Source organism: Camarhynchus parvulus, chromosome 20 (genome assembly GCF_901933205.1).
Source record: "Camarhynchus parvulus chromosome 20, STF_HiC, whole genome shotgun sequence".
Classification (NCBI taxonomy): domain Eukaryota; kingdom Metazoa; phylum Chordata; class Aves; order Passeriformes; family Thraupidae; genus Camarhynchus; species Camarhynchus parvulus.
The window spans coordinates 9,856,040-9,881,849 of record NC_044590.1 but is presented as its reverse complement, the minus strand read 5'-3'; positions in this window follow the sequence as shown (position 1 = coordinate 9,881,849).

Sequence of the window (25,810 nt, the reverse complement as noted above, 5' to 3'; positions counted from 1 at the left end):
TGAACTAATATTCTCCTCAGACAAAATTAAAAAAAAAAAAAAACAAGAAAAATTTAATTAAGACTTAAAATGTATTCTTCAGGTCATTTTTTCTAGGATCTAGAACACTAGAGCTAGAGTGGAAATCTGCTGAGCAGTCCTAGTTGAAAGTTTGGGGGTCTTTTTAAAGCCACTGACTTGGTACACAGATTGAATAATCCTAGAGAAAAAATGTATTGTCTGTCTGTTTCAGGAGACTGGAAATTTGTGATGTGAAGCAGGGCCCTGATGTGCTTCCCCCTGCTCCTCTTTATCTGGAGTGTGCAGTAGAAAAACATGTGGGTGTTTCTGTATTTATGTGCATGCATATTTACATGTACATTATTAGATACAGCTATAAAAAAGGTAATTACTTGATTAAAAAGAGCAGTCTGTTTGTGTGAATATCAAACCTAGAACCCAGGCACCTTCACATCTGACTTTGGGTAATTTGACCTCTTGATATCTAGTATTAGAGATGAATAAATCCACAAACTTCTGCACAGATATTGTCAAGACTCTGGAATTAGTCTCTCAGCCAGTGCATTTACAATGAACTTAGAAATTGTCATTTTAGAGGCATCAGGCTATAAATTTGTACAAATACCACTGTGTACATCTCTTCTGGAAGGATGGCACCATGGAAGTGGTGTCAAGGTTGCATCCTTGCTTGCAGAGCCTGTGGAGCCTTAGCCTGAGGAAGGAGCAGTTTATGTACTGCTCTGAGACAAGTCCATAAAGATGATTCAGGAACTGAGAAGAAAAGAAGGAGGTTATGTATGAGGAAATTTGGGATAACACTGCTCTGTAATGCCAGCCTGGGTCCTGCCAGTCATGAGAAGGGCTAAGACTAACTCTGGGGAAGTGGGAGGGCTCTTATCTCTTTTTGTCTTGCAGCAAAACAATGACCCAGGCCACCTGGCCTCCAGAAAATGCCTTCTTTTTTTAGACAAAAATTACACCCTGAAAACATTTCCAATCCCAGCACTGAAATGGTTGCAATTATTATCACAGCCTGCCTCCACGGTGGTTCAGGAGTCTGTTCAGAAAGGGGCTGATATCTGCTCTGGGAACACCATGAGCCATGGTGAGGAGTTCCAGCAGCAGAGTCTGGGGTCTCATCTGGTGCCCCACAACACAAGGACAAGCTCAGTGGTGCTCCCCACACTCCATGCTCCATCTCCATTGAGTTTCTCTACAGCTTTAACCCAGCTTTGCTTAATATTTGGCAAAATAAGGGAAATATTTCCTGTTAAAATGATCAAGGGAAAATCAGGATATTCCTCTTTGTCTCTCCCTGATAAATTTATTTTGATATCCCATATTGTCACTGCAGGAAAGTTGTGTGTCACCCTTAGCGGTCTTCTCTCCAGACTCCTGCCAGTATGGCTCTGCCAGTGAGAAGAAAAGCACTGTGCTTCAGGGGAATTTTTTTGCCAATATTGCTGCACTTTTTTTCTGGAGACCTCTTTGTCATAGATGGTGAGGATGATGATGCTCACAGAGAATTTAAAAACCCTGCCATGAAGGCACAAAGGGCAGGTGGTGCAGACTCTATTTCCAACAAAGCTTTTCTGGTTTGTAGGAGTGAAAGAGAAAGTTTTCATTTAGGGGAGGACATTAGGGTTGAGGTAAGAGTTGGGGATTTCAGAAGGTGATTGTCTATATCAATGCAGAAATTATAATTGGTACTCTCAGAATCATGGACTAGTTCAGATTGAAACTGGCATTTGTAGATCAACTTGCCCCTGCTTAAAAGAGGGCCAGCTTCAAAGGTAGCTAAGGTTTCTCAGGGCCATGTTCTGTCAAGTTTTAAAAATCTGCAAGGTTAGGTGTTTTACCATCTTTTTGTGCAACCTGTTCCAGAACTTAACTGTCCTCCTTTCAATTTATTTTTTTAATGAAGTAGGAATTTGTCTTTTTGCAACTTGTTATCATTGCCTTTCATCCTTTCACAGTATCTGAGAAAAGTCGGACTTAATCTCCTGTGTAGCAATCTATCAGTAGTAGCAGGCACCGGTTAAAGTCCCTTCTTTAACTTTTAGATTTTTCAGGCTGAACAAATTCACCTCCCTCATCCTTTCCTCATGTGTTTTGCTATCTTGAGAGGCTACTGCTGGACTCAGTTTAATTTGTTGATGTTGTTCTTGCAGGGTAAGCAAAGAAAACCATCCAAAAGTGGAACTGGGCCTCAGTTGTGGCTAATTTTTTTGCATTAATTGTCTACTCTGTTGACATCAGATGCTCAAGCCTTGGCCATAACAGTAATAAAATGGCTCTGGTTCAAATGTTGGGAATATCAGGGAGTACCTGCTAGGCCTGCTTGGAAGAGCCTCTCTCCTAACACACTGTAGCCAGGTCATCCTGTCCCATTCCTTTGGCTCTCTGTGATAGCAATACAGTTAATTGCCTTTTTTTCTCATTGATGAACTGACTGGTTTGTCCTGGAGATGCTGAGTCTGTTTTCTTCTTTCACAAAGTACATGCACTCCTATGGACTTTTACAAAGGAATCAGAAACACCCATGAAAAAAAAGCAGAAGGAGCAGAAAGCCCTCAATTTCTTCTTCTATGAATAATTTAGTGCCAAGTTAACTGAAACATTTGAAAAAGAGATTTTTGGTGCCCAGCTTCATTAAACCCTCTATCCCCAAATGGATTCTCTATCAGTGTCAGCATCCAACACTTCATCTTGTCCCAATCACTGCAAAAGCCTTGTGGAAATAAAAGGCAGAGGAAGGGAGAAGCAAAGCAGATTATTGTTGCCATTAGGCATGTCTGTGTGTGTGCACATGTGCTCTATAAACTCACAGTGAGGGCAAAAACAGGATCTGAATGAAAAGAAGGAATGAAACTCCAAACTATGTAATCCTTCCAAAACCTGCCTCCTTTTTCGGGTGGGCCGCACTGTTAAAGAGTTCTGTGCCACACTCCAACCCCCTTTCTCTGGAGAAGGAGTTTAAACCAGAGGATTGTGTTCTCGTGCACTGAGGTTTTACCAGCAGAGTGAGTGGGACCCCCTTCTCTTGGCAGAGGTTCCTGTCAGTGATCTGTCTTCTGCAGCTATTTCCGTGGGAAGGCCCTCCATCTGCTGCTTGGCAGGGAAGGGAACTTTCCTCTCAAATGTTTTCTCTCTCTCTCTCTCACCCTGTTTAAGGTATACCCTTTGGAAATCTTCAACGTCCAGGATTTATTTTTGCACAGGGTACATACTTTGTGTTACGTGGTCTGGCTTTCTTTTCTTCTCCCAAAACGCCACCCCCGTGCCCTGCTTATCCTGGCAGAGGGAGAAGAATGCTGTTTGCTTGAACATTACCTTGGGTCTCAGTATGCAACAGGTCAAAAGATGTGACAAGTACACATGCTAATCCCTTTCCCTTTCAGTTAATAGAATAACACAGATGGGAAAGTTTACATTGGGATCTGACACTCGCTCTGAGCTGAAGTTGAAAAGGAGATGGGGTTGGACATTACATTTCAGATCAGAGCAGTTACTGCACACACTCACCTTCCCACTCCTGTTATCCTAAACTCCATTTGCTCTGCTAAGAATGTCCCCCTTACCCTTCTACTCCCCTTCTGAGAGTATGTATGTACAGTTGGCTGTGTCTTGGAAAGCTTTTGTAGAATAAAATATTCCCCAAGAATCAGTGATGTTCAAGTGAAAAAATGTCAACATTTTCCACTGAAACACCACCATTGGTGACTTTTTAAAAATTTGGCATTTCTGAGCTCTGAAATATCACATTAGAAAATCATTCCCACCAGATACCAACCAGATACATTCTTAGATATATTAAACTGATTTCAATAAAATTCCATATTTCCAGTTTTGTCACATCTAATCTGATTGTTAATATTTAATTTGATTCTGTTTTCTGTTTCTTTGTACCCTCCAGAATGCATCCTCTGACACTGTGTGACACAGCCCAGCTGTAAATTTTCTTGCCTGAAGATTTGCCACTCTTACATTATTTCTGCAAGGAACACACAGAAGAATAAAACCTAGGACCACGCCTCCACACCACACCAAACACTGCTTTCTTGCCACCAGGTATGTACCATTTCACAGTGTCTTTCATGAGAACCTTCTGACAGCTCCCCATTATCCCTCAAGATCAAGGTTGTGATTGGGAACTCCTTAAAATCAGGGGTTTGAGGGTATCCAGGAAGAAGAATATCCAGGATCTGTTCTTAGATATATGTGGATAAACATGAAGAGATTATATTTCCTACAATTTTTCTTTTTAGAAATCTCAATTCTATAAACAAGCCTATATGTTAGTTATTGAAAATAAGATTAGACATGCAATTAAAAACATATTTTAAACTGAAAAAAACCACATGTATGTACTGAGCTTACTAGCAATGACAGTATTGTATTTGTGTTGGGATCTGTGCCTTTACAGAATGCATAACCACAAATATATTGTTCATGGGAAACACTCAGGGACTTGCTTTCTGATTAGAGAACTAACATTTGTGTTTGAGAATCACTGCCTGCCTGTTTCATCTGGTTTCTTTGGAAATGTGCAGTTTCAGAACTGCTTTTTCACACTTTGTTCACTTCTCCATAGATTTCACGGCAGAGAGGGCACGTCCCTCTCTCAGCCTGGTGACTTCTGATAACTGTGATAACTCACTAATGATTCAGAAATCAAGACCTCAAATCCAAAACTCAAGATCTTCCTCTCCAACCTGGCAACAGCTCCGAGGTTCATTCACAGACCATGCAGAGCAGAGAAAAGAGGAAGCTCTGCTTGAAGATGCTCCAAGCCTCAAATTTTGGTGAAAGGTCCATCTGGGTCAGTGGAGAAGTGTTTTCCAACAGGGAGCATGAGGAAGACCAGCTTAAATTAGACACTTGTATTTCAGGCAATAGGATAAGGTGAGAGAGATCCTACAACCAGGGCTGGTCTGTAGAGTGCTGTAGATACACAGGACACCTCAGATTGGGCAGTTTTCTGAGGTTTTAGCACTGATCTTTCTTTCTATTGACATTTGAAATGGGCACCTTCAGGGAAGCTGTGTGTCCCACAGAAGCTCTGATCTGATTTTAGAGGTGCCTTTCCTCCTATTTTGTACAAAAACTCTGAAACAGCAACTTATTGATTACCTACATTGGATTAAGTGTGGATCAGGTGAGTCCAGGTGGCTTTTCCTACACAGGGACCAGCATTCCCATTAGCTCCTTATTTGGGGCAAAGCACCTAAATGCTTTTGTCACCCTGACCTTTACTCTGTTGTAATTTCACTTCTGACTTCTTGACTGAGATCTCTCACAAGGGAGAGCAATTAGTGCCCATCACAAGGAAAGCTTTTGCAACATGGGTGACTGCCCACAAGAAACACAGTTGAGACCACCAACTGTTTTATTTGTTTTTCTTCCAATTTCTGCTGATTGAGAAGCTCATGAGATCCATCTCATTTCCCTGGAGGTCCCCAGGGAAGCAGTGGTCAGACAGTCCTTTTCCATCCTGCTTTGGGCAATGCTGGTGGTACAGCTAAATTCTGCCTAATTGAGGCCTCATCAATGCTACTGGCAGCTTATTTCAGCCACCAAACTCTTATTATTTGATGGTAATTCACTGCTTTTCATCAGTGATTTTTTTCACTGATTTGGACAAGCTACATGGAGGGAAATGATTTAGTGTCTTTAGCTATAGATTACAGAGACTTAAACTAAAAACCCCAATAATGGTTTTGCTGCTAGAGGCTCCATTGTGGGTGAGAACCACTGTCCTATTTGAAAATAGCCTTTGCTCACTGCAGTGGCAGGTGGAGGTTCTCAGATCTGTTTCTATCTGCCGACCTAAGTTAAAAAGCTTGAGATGTTTTTGGATTTCTCTGCACTAGGTTATCATAACTCATAGAATCATAAAATACCCTGAGTTGGAACGGACATATAAGGATCATCAATGTCCAGCTCCTGGCCCTGCCCAGGACAGCCCAGAAGTCCCACCCTGTCCCTGAGAGTGTTGTATGTTGTTCCCACTGGTTGTGCCCAGGTTTTGCAATAGGTAACACCTAAACTGCATCATCATTTTTCTAATTTGAGCAGGAATTTCAGTATCCCTTCAAATCCCTCTCCTTGCTGCTTCCTCCAGTTTGAGGGAGGCCAGTAATTTGCTGGTGGCTGTTTAACCTCAGGAGGCCTTTTTGCCTTCCCGTCTCCCACCCCACACAGCCTGAGATGCTCTTGCCAGCACGCTGAGCTGAGGCTTGCCTCATTTCCTCCCCTGTAATTCCACTCTTTGCTTGGACGAGAAAGGCACTGAATAGATTAAATTTACCTCTTCCTCTGTGGCTGGACTATCTGTGCTTCCTGTGTGTGGGAACAGAGCAAGTCACATTGAGTTCTAGGGGTGATTCAGGTAGAGACAGAGCCTTCACTTTCACTGGGCCTTGCATATGAATATCTCAAAGAATTTAAAAATTCTGTGTAAATACAACATGCCAACACTTCTATTTTATAAAATTGTCTGGGCTATACTTAGGACTTGCCTCTGCTGATGTTACTTGGAGTATTTCCACCAACTTTAGTTTGGGCTGGGTTATCTTAGAAATAATTTTTGATGGTGTCATTTATGGTTTTTTGCTGACTTCCTTAATTCAAGCTATTTTCATATAAAATCTTTGCTTCCTAACACAGGAGGTGCAGCACAGGCCTGATGCCTGTAAGCTCACAAGACAGAAACTGCTAAAAGATCATGTTCACTACAAGTCATAAAATATTTTTTTTAAATTAAAATATCTCAATTATCCAGAAAATGTGTTTTCATTATGAGGCTAAGGCACAGCATTTCATGTAAAGCATACAATTAAATATGTGTGTGTGTAGATTATAAAACTGTTTGGGAAAAACAGCCCAAAGATAACCCAATGCATTGTCTGGCGAGGTAGCCTGTGTTTATTCTCATTCCAGAGATCCCATATCTGATCAAACCAGATTTATAACAAAACATTCAAAATATAGGTTATTTTTTGGACCAAGAGAATAAAGTTTTCTCCTGCCATGATGCCTACAAAGGGAGCTGGCAATGCCAGGGAACAAGATGTGCTGGGACTCCTGCTTATCACAGTTGTTCTCTTTCAGAACTCTTTTATTTCTTGTTTTTTGGTCTCTATCTCTCTCTTGTCCTGCATTTAGATATTAAGCTTCTTGGACAGAGCATGATTTGGCTTTCATTGTTCCAACAGTCACAGATTTATTGCAGAGCAGCTCTTGATCTGGGACCAATTGATGATGATAATAGATATTGAGTGTAGGTCACAAAAGAAACCTCCACAGCTGAGCTTGATGCAAAGAGTGCAGCATTAGGAAAGGTTTATGAAAAAGCACAAATTTTGCAGAATCTTGTTTAGTTCCTCTTTCATTCTCTGAGTCTGGATTTCAGGGAAGAGGTGGCCACACACAGCAGCAGAGTTTCCTCCTGGTGATACCTCTGTGAGGACTTAGCCATCCCCAGATATGGCAGGGAGCATTGGGCAACACATTTTTGTTTCATATGACTTTTCTGTGAGTCGCATCTCCTTTTGTCACCAGAGCATCCCATCCCATCCCATCCCATCCCATCCCATCCCATCCCATCCCATCCCATCCCATCCCATCCCATCCCATCCCATCCCATCCCAGGGCTCACTTTCTGAGAATTTGGTTGACTCATCACTCCCAGGTTTCTTTTCCATTGGCAAGATTCTCCTTCCCTTCACCTGAAGCCAGTCCTGCTTTATTCCTTGGCACCACTGTGGTGCATTTATGCATTTGCAGAGCACAAATGTACCATTGGAACAGAGTCCTACACAGAGGTGGGAGGAGGAGGTGGGCACGAGTGGCACCATTCCTGGAACACCATCAGGGGATGGAAAATGTCCATGAATTCACTGCTGTTTCCAGGCAGAGTAAATTTTACCTATTTTCTCGTGCCTAATGTTAGCCACAAGATATTCTGGACCTTCAGAGTTGCCAAACCAATGGGAAACTAAAGCTGCAGTAGGAGAATTAGATGGAATACAGCTGTTGGAGGCCACGTGAGTCTGTGTCCTTCACAGTCGTGGAGCTTACTGTGCAGCCATGGCTGTTTTTATGTTCTGGCAATTCTGAAAACATTCTGCAAAATATTTGTGTGGAACTTTCGAGTGCATGCAAAAAAAAATCCAAGTGTGTGAACTGAAAAGCTGTCAGGTCCTTCTGGGGTTGAATGGGAAATTGAATTTAATTTCTGTTAATTTGATTGACTTTGTCAATTTAATTTTTAAGCTTGAAATTAAAAAAATCAGTGTTTTAAACTGTTAATGAAAAATGCAGGTATTTCCTTCTGAAAACTTGAAAACTAAACATTTAAATGTTTTATAGTTTGAGAAGGGTATTTTAAACATCTAGATTTTGCAGCAACTTACACAGAATTGAGGAACATTTTGGTTGATGAGAAATGAGATTTTGGTGAAATCTTTGCTTTAATACTTTGAGCAGATCTAGGCATCAATCTTGTCTCTTCTGCTTTCCTGAATATACAAAGACACTACCAAAGACAGGACATGGCTTCAGTCAAGACAAGGGCTGTAAAATTCTTTGGTCTTAAGCTGACCTATAAAAATAGAAGAAAAGTGTCATCATCTCTGTTACTTGGAATTTTTAACTTTTTAAAGGGTTTTAATATGAAAGTTCCCCACTACTGCCAGGAAGGCAAAGGGTCTGAGGAAAAAAGGGAATCTGTATGCTCTGAAATACCTGGGACAGTGTGTGGCTGATATTCCTGAGAAATGCAGCTGAAGTGTTGGAAGCCAGGTTAATACTTGGACCTTTACTTGGAAGTAGGCCAGTAGAAAAGATATAAATGACCACACGGAGTGGAAGGTGAACAATTAAAATTTCTTTAGAACAAGGAGGCTGCTGGTCCTTCTCCAGGAAATCAGGGTCAAGCCCAGGTTCACACTCACTGTCAGGCTCTACCTCACTGTGTAAGTCACAACTGGAGAAGTCATTCAGTGAAATAATTTGCCATTCACATAGGATGACCTGTAGACATCCCGTGATATCCAAGAATGCAATATTATTTCTTTAATAAGAGTGAAGAGGCACTGAACCAGCAGAGAGGCATGTTTGGTGTGTGTGATTCTCATGTGCAATTCATATGCAATCTGTTAAAACCATGAAATATGGGAAAAAATGAACCTGTGTGTCTGGAAAGCAGAGAGTCAATGTCTGACAGGTCTCAGTTGTGACTGGCACAATAGAGAACTTTAGCTGTGGTGCATCTGTGGTGCATCTCAACTGCCAGTGCTCTACTGGGTTTTTTAATTTATTTTTTTCGCTTTGCAGAAAAGCAAGGGGTTCTTTTCCATTTGCAGATTGAGGAAAACTTCTCTTGGAAAGTGTGGTATCAATTAGTTTAAAGAAAAAGTTTCTTTAACACTTTTCCCACTCCTTTTTCCTGCTTAATATTTTATCTTACCTTGGCATCATAAAGATCCTGTGACTACAATCTTTTGATTATACCTACTACAGAATATAAGCTCTCATCATGATGTGATAATATTTGGCAAGTGGTGACTTGTAAGGGTGCAGTTTTAAGTAAATAAAAAAAATTCTGGGAAAGATTCAGCTTTCAGGAGAGCAGAGCTGTCTCTCTACAATGGTTATAGTGACAAATGTAAAACATTTGTACAAGGGGAATAGATTAGTCACCAGCTGTTATTATAAGCCTTTCACATTATTTAATGACCAGAGGAGGCTTTAGGCAGCCAAGCAGGAGACTCTATGGCCCCTAAGTGCCTCTTACAGCCTTGTAAAACCAGGGCACGATCTTACCCTCTCTTATCTCTAATGCTACTTGTGAAACTGAAACAAAACACACTGGTATTTGGCTTGCTAACCATAGATGCAAACCACTGCAGAGCTTAAGGGTGTTTCATTAGAACTCCATTAAAAATGAACAATCAATTTAAAAAAAAGAATCAGAATCCACAGAGCAAAGCATCACAATATAAACTAACCAGTCCCCTTAGCCTTTTGGGCTATATATGTGTGTTTTGCTCCTACTTTGTGACCCTTGCAACTTTTGGGAGAGGCAGAGTACTTTAATTGATTTATCCATGTATTTAAACAGAGTTTTAAAGCCCTGCACAGATCTGGGCACAGGCTTGTAAGAGAGAGATCACAGAGGCTCGGCCTCGTGGTGTTTTGTTGTGTTCTGCTTTTAGGTGCAATTTTATCCATTTCTGCAGCTGGCTGCTCCTCCTGTAACAGCCAGGCCCTCCAGACCATGTGCCTGGGAGAGCTTGCAGGTTGCCAGGCTAGCCAGAGATGATTGTGTCTGGCAGAATGTCTGTATGGGCCTGCTGGTAAAGGCAGAGCATGTGCAGATCTATCAAATGTGCTGAAATGGGAGACCTGGCTGGAGCCTTGGGCCATTTATGGTCCAAGGGATGCTGGTTCTGAAGTGATAGTCAGCTTGATAGTGGGTTTAAAGTGTTTTCCCTTAGAAGTGACAGGTCTGGTGGGTATCTAAAGCAAACTCTAAGAGAATTTAAGACAGATGAACTCTGGAAGTTTGGTTTGGGGTTTTTTTCACTCAAGATGATTAAGGTGATTATGAGGGTGATTACATCTGAAAGCTGCTCTGATCTGTGTTATCACCACTTACAAGTGAGATATCTACATGTAGCTGCCAAAGATAGGTCAATACCAGGGTGACTAAAAGGAAAATAGACAATTGCTAAGATCTGTTGTAAGACCAGCAAAGAATTTAAGAGTTTTGGGGGTCTACACTCAGGAAGAAGATGAAATACAAGTGAGATGCTCTACGTGGTGTCATTGAGACCTCGGGGAAGCAAGTGGCAGAAGCTGAATTCCTCAGGGAACCAAATTCAGAGCAATGGTTCAGAGCAAACAGCACCCATGTTCAGCACAGGGAACTTCAGCCTTGCTCATTCAACAGCTTCAAAATAATTAAAAAATTTCTTGCCCCTATAAGCTCCGCTTTCACAGACTGCTCTGTGTCAGTCACACAGCATTCTGCAAACATTTGCAATTACTCTGCTCTCCCAAGCTGTCTTTGGAAATCAGGTAAATACCAAAGTTCATAAACATTTGTAGTGTTGGGATCTTGGCATGGAGTGACTGAAACCATTTTCTTTTTAGCTCTCTGTGTTTCATCAAGGTGAGTTGAGAATTCAGGATCTCAAAATACTTGGCAAGCAGATAACCTCAGCATCTTTGGGCATAAACTGACAAATATTCTGAAAAACTTTGCTTGATCTTTAGCCTCTAAGGTGCTACTTGTTTATGCATAGACAAATCCACATTTTGAAATTAAAAAGTTGGTTGTACTAAGACAAAACCTAGGGATTATGGTGCCTAAGTCTGTTAGCACTGTATTTAATTGGTGTTTGACCTTTTTAATTACTGTTTCCCTGGTTTGGGGAGCCTGTTGCTGGGGGAAGTAGCAGGATGTGCTGTGAGCTCTCCTCGTGCCAGTGGCTGAATGTGCCGGGTTTGCACGGCACTGCTGATGAAGTGATCGTGTGCTGCTGGCTCTGAAGTGAAAACAATCACTCTGAAATCTCAGGGCTTCCTTAGAAATGTAAAAAAATGGGGTGGGAGCATAAGTTAATTGTGCTTTTACACACTGTTATACTTGTCAGTGTGCCAGCCTCTGCATTTCTTCCAAGGGCGAAATGAAAACTCCAAATTCATGTGGTTATGAAACAATTTCAGTATGAGCACTCAGCAAAGAATTATAAAGTGGGAAAGACACAGTCCTGTGTCACACTGCTTGAGAAGGCTCAGCACTGATCAAGGCTTCTTCCAGCTTGGAGGAGCCTTTTGGAGTGTATTGAGACCATTCTGGGTCTGTATGTTGAATGTATATAAGGTCCTACATAAAAGCTGATTTGTTATGACATTTCTTTGATCAGGAGATGAGGCAACTGGCAGAAGGCAGCACCGTCATTCCAAGAAATCTCCTTTTTCTGCAGCTGGAGATTTAGGATATCTCTCTGTTTTGCCCTGGTTTACACCACAATAAATTCATATGTTGGGAACTGGGCACAGCAAGGAATCTTGGGCACTGCAGGGGACTTCTAGAGAAATAGTGATTGCAGTGGGAGAACAACCAAGGACCAAACTCCGTTTTCTCTGCTGTAGGAGTAAAGCCTGAGGTACCTGAAGTCCTTTGTAAGCTAAGCTGGGGCAGCCCCTCTTAGTTTTAGTCCTGAAATGGAGGGAATGAAGCACCATTTCAAAATCACAGTATCAACCCTTGAGATTTTGCTGCGAACCTCATGTGCTTCATAGAGCCCGAATTTCCAAGGTCAGTGCTGATTTGCATCACCAAGAAGGGAGAACAGTCTCAAATGAGAAATGAGTATCTCATTGGACAAAACAGCATTTTGCTCATTTTTGTTATTCGAGTCAAGGGACAAAAGAATGCAGAAGGAGGGGGTCAAAATACCCCGAGGCTAAATCCAAACTGGAGCAAATCCATATTACAAAAATGAATGTTCCTGAAATTAGCACATGCAAATCTACTCTTTTAGCTACATAAACTGAAAACCTTAAAGCTGCGTTGTAGCCCAACTCTCACTTGGATTCTTAACTCTCATTGATAACACCATGTGCTAATTCAGGCACCCAGGTTTCCATGCACTGTTCTTACCAGGAAGAACAGTTGGTCTTGAGGGAAAACATTTACATAGATGACAGCTATTTTCAGGGAAATGAAAAGTACTGGGTGGAAAAGGAGGTTTTGACATTGTGTGAAATATGGGGTTTACACACAGTAGTTTTTGCTATGTGTTTATAAATTGGTGATTTACCATATATTGATTCACACACCATTTGTAAGTGTCTAATTTATTTATTTATAGAGATGTATGGAAACCATGGTTTGAAAAGCAGTTTGCATAACATCTGGTATGTCAACAATGTAACCTTTCAATTTACTTGTTGGTAAAAATGTCAATATAATGAACCTGAACTCAGCATTGGTTTACACAAATTTCCTGGCAGACAAAGCAGTAATGATTTGCATGTCAGTGTAAGTGACATGTGCCCTCCAGTTTTGAGTAGTTTACACAGCTAAGAGGGATAAAAAGGGTAGAGCACAGGGCTGGCTCCTCGTGTAATTAGGCTGGCAGGACAAATCTCATGTATATGTGTGGAGTGAAACATTTCATCTCATTTTGACTTGTGATCTTTCAAGAGCTGCCTTTGCGCTTTCATTGAATCTGCTGGGGTTTTTTTTGGTGTGTGTTTTATTTTCTTCTTTTTTTGTGTGGTTTTGTTTGTTTGTTTGTTTGTTTGACTGATTTTTTTGATACACAGAAAAAAGATAAGAGAAAGAAGACCTGAAGTTGATATTAAGTATTTCACAATTTATGTACATTCTACAAAGATTTTGTACTGGGATGTGATAGAAGAATCCAGCGAATTCCTAAATGCTCTTAATAACATTCCAGCAGGAATGACAGCAGTAATACATTGTTTACACCTTTTATATTACTGCCTGTACAAAATGGATCATAGAAATCACATCCCTTTTTTTTCACTCTGTGACTCACTGCCTGAAAATTTTGAGGCAGAAAAATAAGAAATGCTGTTGATATTGAATAGTAAATATAGAATAGTAAAGAACCTTGCTTAAGTGTGGAATCAAAGTTCATGGATGGTAGCAGGTGCTCCCTCTTCATTTTAGGGAGTGCAGGCTTGCCCAGAGAAGTCATTGCCCAGCTTCTCTCAATAAATTACCTGTGTGAAAAGGCAGCAGCCTGGTCTTAGGAAAGTGCAAGTGATCTCCTTCCTCCTCTCCTGCCCTGGCTCTCCACCCCGAAGATCTGCTTTGACATTTGAATTTCCATCAAGTTACCAGAAGAACAAACAAACAAAAAAGACCAAGGTGGAAGAGGGAAGGGGACAGTTACTTAGGCACTTGGTGTGTGATTTTTTTCTTCTTCTTCCTTTCTTTTGTGTTTAGTTTTGCAGCACCAGATGCTATCTGCTTCCCATTGTTCTGCCCACACTATCCGGTTTGGATCTGATTTGGGGGCTGTGTGTGACAGGGAGAGGGTCACAGGGAAAGCTTTGTGCATCTGGTATTATCTGATAGCTTAAAAAAAAATTAAACTGTATTATAGGCCCACACTCGAAGCTAAGAAAAGGAAACTTTACCAGCTTTTCCACAAATTGATTTCTAATTTTTTTGGTGACAGATTTCTAGTGTCTCAATGAATACACAGTCTGAGCCAATGCCAGCTGCTTGTAAGAGCTTCTAAGGTTTTTTCAATCATTTTATTCTGGTCACTACATACATTTTCTATTTGTCCATCATTAATATTTCCTTCATACAGTTTAAAAAGTACTGTGATATTTTACTTTCATTCCAGCTGGCCAGGCTCCATCGTGGGAGCCTGCAGCTCATGCAGTGGCCCTGGGTGAGATGTGAGCCCCAGCCCCTGCAGCTGCTGGGTGGAAGTTGCTGCTGGAGCAGAGCTCTCCCTGACCCCCTCACACCCGGGTTTCACTTGAGGAAACAGAGGCCAGAAGGGATCTGCAGTGACTTCCAACAGGGATCTGCACCACAGTGCCCAGCATGCAGGACCTGCAGGGGGGCACCTTTTCTGTGCAGCATGGCCACATCCTCAGATACTCACAGATTTCATGGGATTTGATGATCTGAATTTTTAAAAATTGCTTTATTAAAAATTTTATTATTAACTCTATGTGTGACGCTTCTGATTACAACCCTGTTTAGGTGTCGGAACAACCACAGAGACTCCAAGATTTAGGCAGAGTTTTTTACTGATACATAACAAGTTTTAAGCAATTTCTTTTTTTTTTTTTTTTTTTGCCTGGAGATTTTTAGCAAAATTAACAAATTCAGTGTCTTATCCAGCAGATTAGATGCACCTGAAAGAATATTTAAGAGAACCTTTAAAGAAATTATGGGGAAGAAAGGGAATACTGGAGATTATTGGGCAGGGAAAGGCAGATCAGGATAAGGCAGACAAAACTTTATGCATTTATACAGAGGTAATACTTAAAAGATCACTAATTACACAAAGGTAACACAGCTAATGACTTCATTGGCTGTTGGGGTTTATTTTAATTACCAAAACTTCTATAAATATCTGAATTATGCTGAATTTTTATATCTATTTATTTCTTTCCATGGTACTCCTGCAGAGTTTTCCCTCCAGCTGTGTCGACACAGGACCCCATCTAGCTGGGACTCTGTGTAACATTCCAGACAACACAGCATTATTTAGAGTCCCAGGCACACTTCCCACCACATAAAAAACAAATTGAATTCTCACAGTTCATGTGGCTGACCTGGCTGGTACAGCCCTCAAAAGGTCTTTCCCCTTTCTTCCTTTTGTTGGGCATTTGCTCTTTTTTTCATGCTTTGTACTGGAAAATGAAGACACAAGTGAGCTGAAGCTGAAATCCCATCAATTTTTTGCTAGGTAGTCAAAACCTGCTCAGCCCTCTTTCCCTCTCCTGTATTTCCCCTGCAATGTTAGCTTTCTCTGCTCCTTGTTTACACAGATGGAGGAAACACGTTTGCTTGCAAAACCAAAAGCACACGACTGCATCTCCCAACCTTCAGCACATACAAGTGGCCTCCTCCCCCTGACCTCTCGTTTCTCAGCTTCAGATTAAATTCCAGATTTCAGCTTCTCAGCTTCAGACTCCTGGAAGGACATGAAGCCCTTGAGCCTCGGAAAGACCTGAGCCACTTGACCACTCATCTTCATTTTATTGCTTGTTTCTCTTTCCTGCTTTTTCATGCTCTGGACTATTAACAAGGCAAGAAAGTGTTCCTCAGGCCACACAAACGGTGTCATATGTGCTGAGCTCTCCTGATGCACAGGTAGCAGTCACCCATGTGTGCACCCCAGATGGGTTTTTGGGGGACACTGAGCCCAGTGTTCAAAGCCCATCAGCACAAGCTCATCCGTGCAGAACAGAGCTGCTTGCATTTATATTTTCAGCAATGCATGAGGGCTGAAAGCAAAGCCTCTGATTAATGTGAATTTGCAAGGAAAGGCCCAGTAGCCACCTCCAAACACCCTGAGAGACTCCTTATGCCATAAAGGAAAGAGAAGTGACTAAGGGAGAGTTTGACTTGACTGGGAGTGAGATGGGAAAGAGAAAAAGAGAATAACAACAACAAAGCAGAAAACTTTCAGGCAGCAGTTAGTTCAGAGAAGAAGTTCACACAGGGCTGAGCTTCATTTCAAGGTTCTGATTTATCTGAGTTGAGCATGGCATCAGCTGAAATTCAGAATGAAACTAGGACACAAACTTAATTGCAAAACCAGCTGAAACCACAGGATGCAGTCACAGAAAATTCTCACTCATTTGAGGCTGGCATAGGGTTTCACCAAGCTTCAGCAGGAGGTTTGGGGGGGCCCCAAAATAGATTAAGGGAGTTAAAATTCAGTTGCTTTCCCAAATTCAGCCCTGGCCTAGCAGAAGTAGAGAAGGGGGTGATTAGAGAGTATCCACACAAGTAGGAGTGACGGCTGGCTGGCACATGGCTTGTCCACCCAACAAGGTGAGATTTGTAGGGATTATGTTGTAACTGTTGGTGTAAACAGACATGGTCATCCTCAAATTCCTCTATCCAACACCATGGCCATGAGTGACACAGAAAACCGAAGGTCAACAGCTGTTTCTCTTGCAAAAAAAAGTGAACCAAGAACCTCAGAGCTGCGGAGACCAGCCAGCCACAGCTCTCACACTGCTCCTCTAATTGTCAACTGCCGATGGCCGATTCCTGGAAACAACCAGGCAGAGAGAGCTCTGTGCCTAGCATGAACAGACTTGTGGTTTCACTGAAAAGCCAACACCACAGCTCAAAGCCAGTCATTCCAGCAGCATCGCTCCTTCCCCTGACACTGTCTCTCTGCTGCTCCCTCAGAGAATATTTTCTGCCACAGACATTTATCCCACTTTGGATTTCACTCCTCGTGCCACTATTCTGGTTTTGTCTAGAAAGGCAGACTTTGTCTGGCTCTCAGCAGCCTGGAGTGTATTTTTTCCTGTACTGGATTCAGACAGGAATGCTGTTGGATGGGCCAAGGCTCAGGAAGGTGTTGCACAGAGGGGCTCCCTCACATGGGTGCTCACCCTGAGCTGTTGGGGAGTGCCTCCACCTTGCTGTGACTCCCTCTTGCCATGGGGGACAGACATGCAGGGGAGGAGCTGCAGAGTTTTTAGTTCTCCAGGGTATTTTGGAAATATATGGGAATAATACGGAAAAATATTTGAGATATGGGAGACATATTGCCTTCACCTCTAAACTGTGCTTTCCTTGGTTATCCTACAGGCATGGGAAGTTCCTGAGGCCTGATCCTGTGCACACTGAGGGAAGCTGAGGATCTCAAGCAATGCCTTTTTATTCCTGAGCAGCAGCTCCTGCTAAGCTGAGTGGGGTTGTGAGCAGCAGAGGTGAATCCCATTTCTGGGATAGGTGAGTCATTGAAACATGCAAGATTTTCTGCTGCCTTTGGCTTTTTGAGTTAATGGGTGTGAAACTTCTTTTCACTTCTGCTTTTCATGTGCATGCTTGGTGCGATGCAGTTATAGTGTGGAGTTTTGCAATCAGGAGATTTCCCCATCAAGTTTGGGTTTGTTTCTCTGATTTTTACAAGAGATGAACAGGCTATCACTTCAGGGCAAAGCAGATATGTAGCACATCAGGGCAGGGAAATCCAAGAAAAATAGTGTCTGAATACTATTTGTGTTGCAAGCACATGTAGGCGTTTATTATTTCTGAGAGCTCTCTCGTCAGTCAGACACTGAACAATTGTGACATCTGTTGTAAGTTACTGTCCCCCAGAGTCGTTTTACACAGTTTGGAGTTTGCTTTTTCAAATCCACCACAAATAAAGCCCAGAATTATCTCTCAGTCCCCACAAAGGCAAGTGGGAACCTCCTGGGGAAATGCTGCAGACTGCGAGGAGGTGGAGAGGTTTAGCAGAGGAGGCTGTTTGGGTCCTCTCTGCTTTACCATGGGTTGAGCAATGAACCCCCCAGTTCACACCATCAGCGGGACCCCCCCTGAGATCCACAGGAGATGAGACAATGGTAATTTCATAAAAACAAAAACAAAGACCAAGTGCAAAGGCTGACCTGCAGCTCCAAACTTTCTGAGCCATCATCCTGAGCTGTGTTGGGGATCCCTGTGTTGGTGTTCACAGGTTTGCACTTTGTTTGTGCCTCCCACACTGCTGCTGGGAGCTGGGAAGGCCGGCGCCAAGTCAGCTTTCCCTTTCAGCCCATCTGCCTGTATCAGGGAAGAAATACTGTCTGTTTGTTTAGGTGAGATATTAGTCTGCCCCCGGAGCTCCAGGTCACTGTAAATGTAACACAAGCCCTATTTCCTGTTAGGAAAGGGGAAAAAATATGCCTGTGAATTGTCTCTGATGTGCTGCCAATTGTCAGGGAAGATTCAATTTGGTGGAGAACTACTGTACTCTTAAAGAGATGCACCAGTGATGGAGATTTAGGGCAGTTACTCCTTCCAGAAATGAGAGATTTGCCTGATTTCCACAAAACCAGGATTGTGACTGGCAGCCAGCTGCCCACTCCACAGGCATGAATGGCTTGGAGGGGAGGCTGAAGCAGCAGCTCAGGTTAATGGGACCATATTTGGACAAGGGGACACCTGTGCATGGCTGAAGGAGAGCTGGACAGAGATTTGGGGTGAGGCTGGCAGGTGCTGGGGTAAAGCTTTCTGTTAATGTTTCACTATGGTAAAGGAAAAATGGTATTTTCTTGCCCACCTAGCCAAAAATCAGACCAAAAGCAACAAGAATTTCCTCTGTGTGTGTGTTCACTTCTAATCCAATAAAGTAAATATGTGACCTGTGGAATGACCCAAAGCTGCTACAATAAATAATGCCATGGATCACTCATGCATTTCACTTTCTTTTGCATCTCCTGTATCAAGGCCAATTTCAGCTATTGTCTAAGCAGCCATGTATAGGCAGGTACAGTAGAAATCACCCTTGCCCTTCCAAAATTGGCAAAAAAATGTGTTTTGCTCTCTTTTTATTATACTTATTGCAAAGAGTAGTATTTCAATTCAGGCCTGGATAAAGGTGCAGTGCTCTTAAGTAAAGCTGATGTGTTTACATCATGCTGTTTGGCCTGTTCTGTAGGCCTTGTCTCCAAAGATATTCACCCTCCAAAGTTTCCTGTGGCAAAGAAATACAAAAAAGCCTATGGCCTATGTCCTGTGAAATTGCCCAGATGTTAACTGGACATCAGAGGTGCTTTGCAACCTGGCATTGTCAATGTGTCCATGTGCCAGTTTGTTCTCTTCCAAAAAAGAGAACATTTAAATCATGTTAGCCTTAGTGGCAGAGTAATTGTTAACTAAAAGCTGTATAATCCATAAAAATAACCCTAAAGAGATTTCATTTTTATTCAGCTTGCTACTGCAGCAAACAATAGCTTGGTTGGCAGGAGACCAGGAGAAATGCAGAAAATCAATTTTAAGGGATATAAAGGCATGCTTTTTTGCCATTTGGCTCCCTCTCCTAGGTTTAGGGAGCTAGTGGGGAGTGAGGTGGTGGCCAGCAGTGTTTCTCTCCCAAGTGCTTGCAGCTGACAGCTCACTGTGGCCTCTGTCTCCCAATCTCTGGGCACTCTCCCTGCTCCTGTCTGAGTAACTCTCAATCAGCCAGGGCACACCCAGCACCAGCTAAATTCTCCTCCCTGCAGTCCTTGGAAATGGGGTAGCTCCTGTGCCACGCTCCAGGCTTCCAGGCAATCCCTGGAGATGGAACTTGTCCTCTCCAGCCATTTCCAAAATCCATCAAGGTTTTTCCTGGAGCGCTGGAGCTCGGCAGGGCTGAGCCCTGGGTTGCAGTGCAGAGGTTCACACTCCCAGGGCTGCCCCGTGGGGCATTCCCAGCCCTTCCACTTTGTCCAGAGGTTCCTTCTTCTATGGAAAATGCAGAAACTGCTCCTGGTACAAATACAGATTTTTGTTCTCCTTCTTTTACTGTGCCTCTGTTTTATGCTGTTGGAGAAAAAATTTAAAAATGCAGTGTCTTATTCCATGAAAAGCTGCTTGGCAGAGACATGGGGTCAGAAGCCAGTGCTGTAGCCCAAACCAAGGCCTGTGGCTGCTCCATCAGCTGCTGCAATCCCTGCATGGGGCCAGTCTCTCTCCCTGAGCCTTTCTCAAACACTTGCTGAACCCATCCTTGGCTCCTGATAGAGCTGATCAGTTGATGACTTCTCTCCTGTTCCTTCAGCCTTTCTCTGGCTGCCTCTCCTTGCATTAAGCTCCTCCTGCTTTCCCTCTTTGCATCTTTGCAGCCATAAACATATGGAATAAATAATAACTACATATATAATTTTTATTTGTATAGTAACATTTAGGGAATTAAGTCATTTGTAGTTTTGCACTAAATGAAGGTAGGAGGATATTAATAAAAAGCATGTTAGGAAAGCCCCCTCTTTCCATCTCCCTTGTCTGTATTCTGAAATTTCCTTTAGAGACTGCTTCTTCTTTCCAGTCACCCTAAATCCTATTAATCCCTCTTTTTATTTTAGTCAATTGAAAAAAAATGCCATTATTGCTGAGGAAGTTTGAGATCTACTTAGAAAAAGTAAAATGGATTTAATCTGGTTCTTGTGTGATAAATACATTTTAAGCTTCTTGGTCTGTCTGCACCAAAGATGTCAAAATGTAATCCTTTAAAATTAATGTGATAGATCCTTTAATACACTTTCTAGCCTATTGCTGTAAAATTCTTCCTACATATAAAAATGTGTATTCACAGGAGACCAGTATTGTTTAGGACATAGGTGGGCATATCTGAAAGACCCAGGCAAAAAGTGTCTGTTGCTACAGTGTCTTGAACTGTTGGGAAGAATAGCTATTACTCACTAAATCTAGTATCCAGTTCCTGGGGAAAAGGTATTTTCTCCTGAAAACACCTGCAGGGTAAAGTTTATTTCCCTTTTGTCAATCTGAGCAGCAAAGTAAGGATGCTATAATAAATGATGGCAGGGGCTGAAAAAGATGTAAGAGGACAGAAAAGAAATCATTAATCCACAGCGCCAAGTCTGATAATAGCCAGGAGATACCAGACTGCCAGCACATCTCTTTTATCTGTGGGTTTATCTCCTCTTGGGCACTGTTTGTTTTATTTGGGTTTTTTTGTGTTTGTTTGGTTTGGGTTCTTTTCCATCCAGCAGTTCTGAATCTTGTCCCCTCTGTGAAGATCCCCAGATACACAGGAGTGCCCATCTTTATCTTCTACAAAAGTATTTCCTAAAATTCTGCCTCTGCTGCTGCCCTGGCTGTGATGGGCTGGGGCTCTGCTGGTAGCCCAGGGAAAACAGCTTAGCGAGGTTACCACAGTGTCACTCTGAAAGTAGCCAGCAACTCCTTGTGGTTTATTATTCGTGCTCTTAAGTATGACCTGGAAATTCGTATCCTTGTATAACCAGATGTCAGTTCCTTCAATTCCTACAAAGCCACTCTTTTCCTCCCCTTCCCCCTCCTTTTCTGGCTATCCAGACAGATGAAAAACCAACAACGTGGGTTCATGCTCCTGACAAGATGAGCCCTGTCAGGAATATACAAGCTGTGGTTTTTCCTTTCTGCATCTTGAAAGTGAAGAAAAAAGACCTTTGATTTATCTAAAGTTCTGTTATTCTTTTTTTTCGTCTTTGAGCTAATAAAAGGTGTCATTATATTATCACACTTGTGTCCCTTCCATATTTACCCTGGCCCACATTCCACTCTGCAACAACAAGAACATAAAACATCCCATGAGAAACTCTAGGTTAAGTTTATTTGACTTATTTTTTCTAACCTATGTTGTAATCAGGATTGTTTTGCTAACTTAGTTCACTGAGGTAGTTTTTGGTAAAGCCTAAGATTTGCTTAAGTGGCCAGAAAGAAAATACATATGACTGGTTTATGCCTTGCCACCCTGAATTGTAATGTTTTGTTTATTATGACTTTGGGCATGTTTTATTGGTGAGTGGAGAGGTCACAGCCTTGCATTTGAAACCTGTATTTGTGCTTTATGGGTTCTGGGATTTGAAACCACAGGCAGGCACTGAACTTTTTGGCTGCCTTAGGTAGCTGTGACCAAGTGGCCAGACCAGGTCCTCTCCTCTGTGGTCACCATCCTGGGAGAAAAATTGTGACATTGGCCTGGGACAGGAGGTCTCCAAAAAAGAACATGAGGCTGAAATAACCCCACTGCAGTGTACTCTGCTCTCCTCATTCCCAGCCTCTTGTCATTCTTAATATTCTTACATTCTGAGATTTCGAGTCAGTCTGTTCTTTTGGAAATAAACGTGTTTGGAAAGAAATATGTGTTCATACCCCACATAGAAAATATGGCAAAGATACACCCAACTTCTGTAGTGGTGGATCCAGTTATAACAACTCAGTAGAAAAGACTCTTCATTCTACAAATGGAAAAATGGGTTTGGGATGTGTCCAATGCCTTGTACTTCCAAAGAATCCAGTGGTGGAACAAAGGTGCCTTCACTTCAAGGGGTTTAGCCTCACATTGCTCAGTGAGAGCAGTAGCACTGCCAGGTATTACCTGGCAATGTGGCAAGCGTGGAAAGATCTGAGGCAAATTTGCTTTACATCTGTTTAAAGTAAGAGGAAAATTTTTCCACATAAAGGATTCAGTGAAGTGGGGGATGTTCAGGTGTGTGAAGTACACTCACACGCTAATTGCTTTGCTGTTTGATTTGCAAGTTGAGCAATTATGGTGTAACACAAACTCGCTGATCTTACAGGTCTTTTCCAACCTACACCACTCCGTGATTCCACATTTCTACTGCAGTCAGTGGACTTGCAGCATTCCCCTCTGGATGCTCAGGGTTCAGGTTTTTTACAGCCAGGTATTTAATGTACAGCCTGTGTCAGGGGTGTCCAAGATGAGCTTGGTCTGAAGTCCCCACCCCTGAAGGTTTCAAGGCCAGGCTGGCTGGAGCCTGGAGCACCCTGGTCTGGTGGAAGGTGTCCCTGCTAGGGGGTTGGAATGGAAAGGTTTTTAAGGTCCCTTCCAACCCAAACCATTCTATGATTCCTCCATTCTTCACACACATTGTGTGTCCATGGCAGATGCCAAGTTCAAAGAAGCATCTAAGAAAAAATGAGTTCTCACCAACCTAATGGATTGTACCTGTTTTACAGTGGGGGAAAATGAGGTCCAGAGAATTCATTGACTGCATTATGCCCACAGGGACTCCCAGACTTATGATCTTCTGCCACTCTCTGCTAAATTTTACTCATCTGATGACATTTTAAGGCACTAATACTAATGGTACCGAAGTTCATGTAGCTGTTCCCTCACAAAACAAATATTGCAATGATGCTGCTTTTGACCACCATTAACTGGTAAATTGCTTTTAAATATTTCTGAATTCAGTATGTCCAGTTTCATCCCTCTTCTGGAAGATTCCTTTTATTAATTACATTTTTTTCCAGGCTGTGGTGGGATGGTTAAAAGAGCTGCATTAGTCTATAAAATTACCTGGGGAAGATCTTGGTCCAGTCCTTACCTCCAGTTGTTTTGTACTAGGTAATATGGAATAAGCTACTGAGGATCAGCCTTTTGACTTCTGTCTTTTTTTGTCCTGAAGAGAGTAAACAAAGTGAAATTTTCCTGCCTAAACTGAATGATCTCTTCAAATTTAGAACTAATATATCATAAATACAATGAAAACACACAGACTTCTTGCCGAAATATATATATTTTCTTCCACTGTCTTTGTTTTCTGATGTTATTTTTTGTCATGGCCATTTACTGAATATATATGTATATATATATATATATATATATATATATATATATATATATTATTCTTATTTACTTCAGTACCCAGTCTCAATATTTCTTGTGGTTTGCCCAGAACTACACAAATAATTCATAGCTCATCCCTGAGAGCAAAGATGTGGCTGAAGCCACCTGAGGGAAGGGATCACCCACAGACTCCAGGAGGGCAGATATTGATGACCTGTTAGTGCTGGACATCCCAGAGGGGTGTGGGATTGATGAGGAGAATAATGAATCCTCCAGAAGATATTTACAGATCTTTGATTCCAATAACTTTACTGTTGGTCTTACAAGTGCATCAAAAATGAGAACCGAGCAGTGTGCAGTCATACAGAAAAGTGAGCAGCCATGTGTGAATGAATGAAGGAAATGTGGTTAAAAGCAGGACCTTCAGAGAAGGGAAGAGAGGAATCAGACATAAGGACTGTTGTCTCCTCAGAAGATATTTGGGATGCAGAGGAAACACAGTGCAGTACTGTGTAGCAGTGAAAGCTTTTTTTTTTTTTGCACAGATTGGGATATTTTTTACATTTGCTCCAGTTCTCTCTGCCTGACAATGGTCCCTTGCCCATCTGCCCGCAGTGGGAACTCTCTCTCCACCAGTCAGTGTACATTGGCAGTGATTCTGCTTCCCACTCTGAGAACATCCCACTCTGCTACCAGCAGGAGCTGTGAGAGTTTGGCTTTGCTTGTTTTCCTTACCCCCACTCAGAGGAGGTTGTTCCCGAAAATGCTTGTAATTGATTCTCACTTCAGGTATCTGCTCCTCCCCTGGGTTCTCAGGCTGTGGTCTGTGGAGTATGAGCGGCACCATTCCTGCTTGTGCCCACAATGAAACAGTGGAAAATCGTGCCAGGATTGGCATCTCAAGGGAGAAGTAACAGAATTGCCCTTTCTTTATCAAACTGAGTGCTGGAGCTCAGCTCTGGCAATTGCATATGGCAGATCAATCATCACTGGGGCTTTCCCCCCTCTTATTTGTGCATAATTATTTATTCCAGCTTTTTTTTTTCCATTCCCTTCTGGGCTTGGTCCTGCCAGAGGTTGTGCAACCAGCACTCCAGTGTCCAAAAGAGCATGTTCTTCGTGGCAAAGCAGCACCTGGCCCTGGGCTCAGCTGGGCTCTGGTTTCTCCTTGCTGCAAGGCACAGCTCTCAGCTGTGTGTGCTGTGCAAGGGATGGATGACAGTTTGCTGGCCTGGGAGGGGACCAAGCCCTCGTCCCCTGGGTGAGCTGGCTTGCACGTTAAGTGGAAACTTTCATTATTTACCAACTGGTCAAAATGACTTTGCTATTGACATAGGCTTCATTATGTCAGCCATTCCATTCTTTGAAAACGTGGGCAAAACAGAAAAAGAGTGATGGCAGGGAGGGGGAAATTCCATTTCTTCCTAAATTGAGTGGAAACCTCTTCAGGAAAATTAAAGAAAAACCCGAGAGAAGAAGAGCAAAAGAAATAACTGTGGCCAAAGCCACTTTCCTTTCTCTTTTTCAATCTCTTTTCCAACATGTTCCTGGTAAAATCATTACAAAGGCCGTTTATTTTTAAAATTGAAAGATTGGGGAGAGTCATAATGAGATATTATGTGTAAAAGTTGCACATAAATTTCCTTCTGTCATATTTTGGGCTCACCTAACGCATCCCCTTGGCAGGCCTGAGGGAAGCTGATCACTTTAGTATAGATTGTGTGTGCTTCAATAATATTGCCCAAGGACAGAGCTACTGGGTGGCTGAGTTGGCTACATGCTGATTTAAAAATTAGCTGGGCTTTTATTTGCCACACTAAATTACTCTCTCTCAAAAGAAAAAAAAAAAAAAAAAAGAAAGAAAAATAAGAAAGTTTTGTACCGGAATGAAGCAGCAGGTTTGGAGCAAGATCTTTCTTCTTTCCTTTCCTTTTTGAGGAATGCAATTTTTTTTACTTATTGGAGAGTTTTGTTGTTTCTCACCTTTA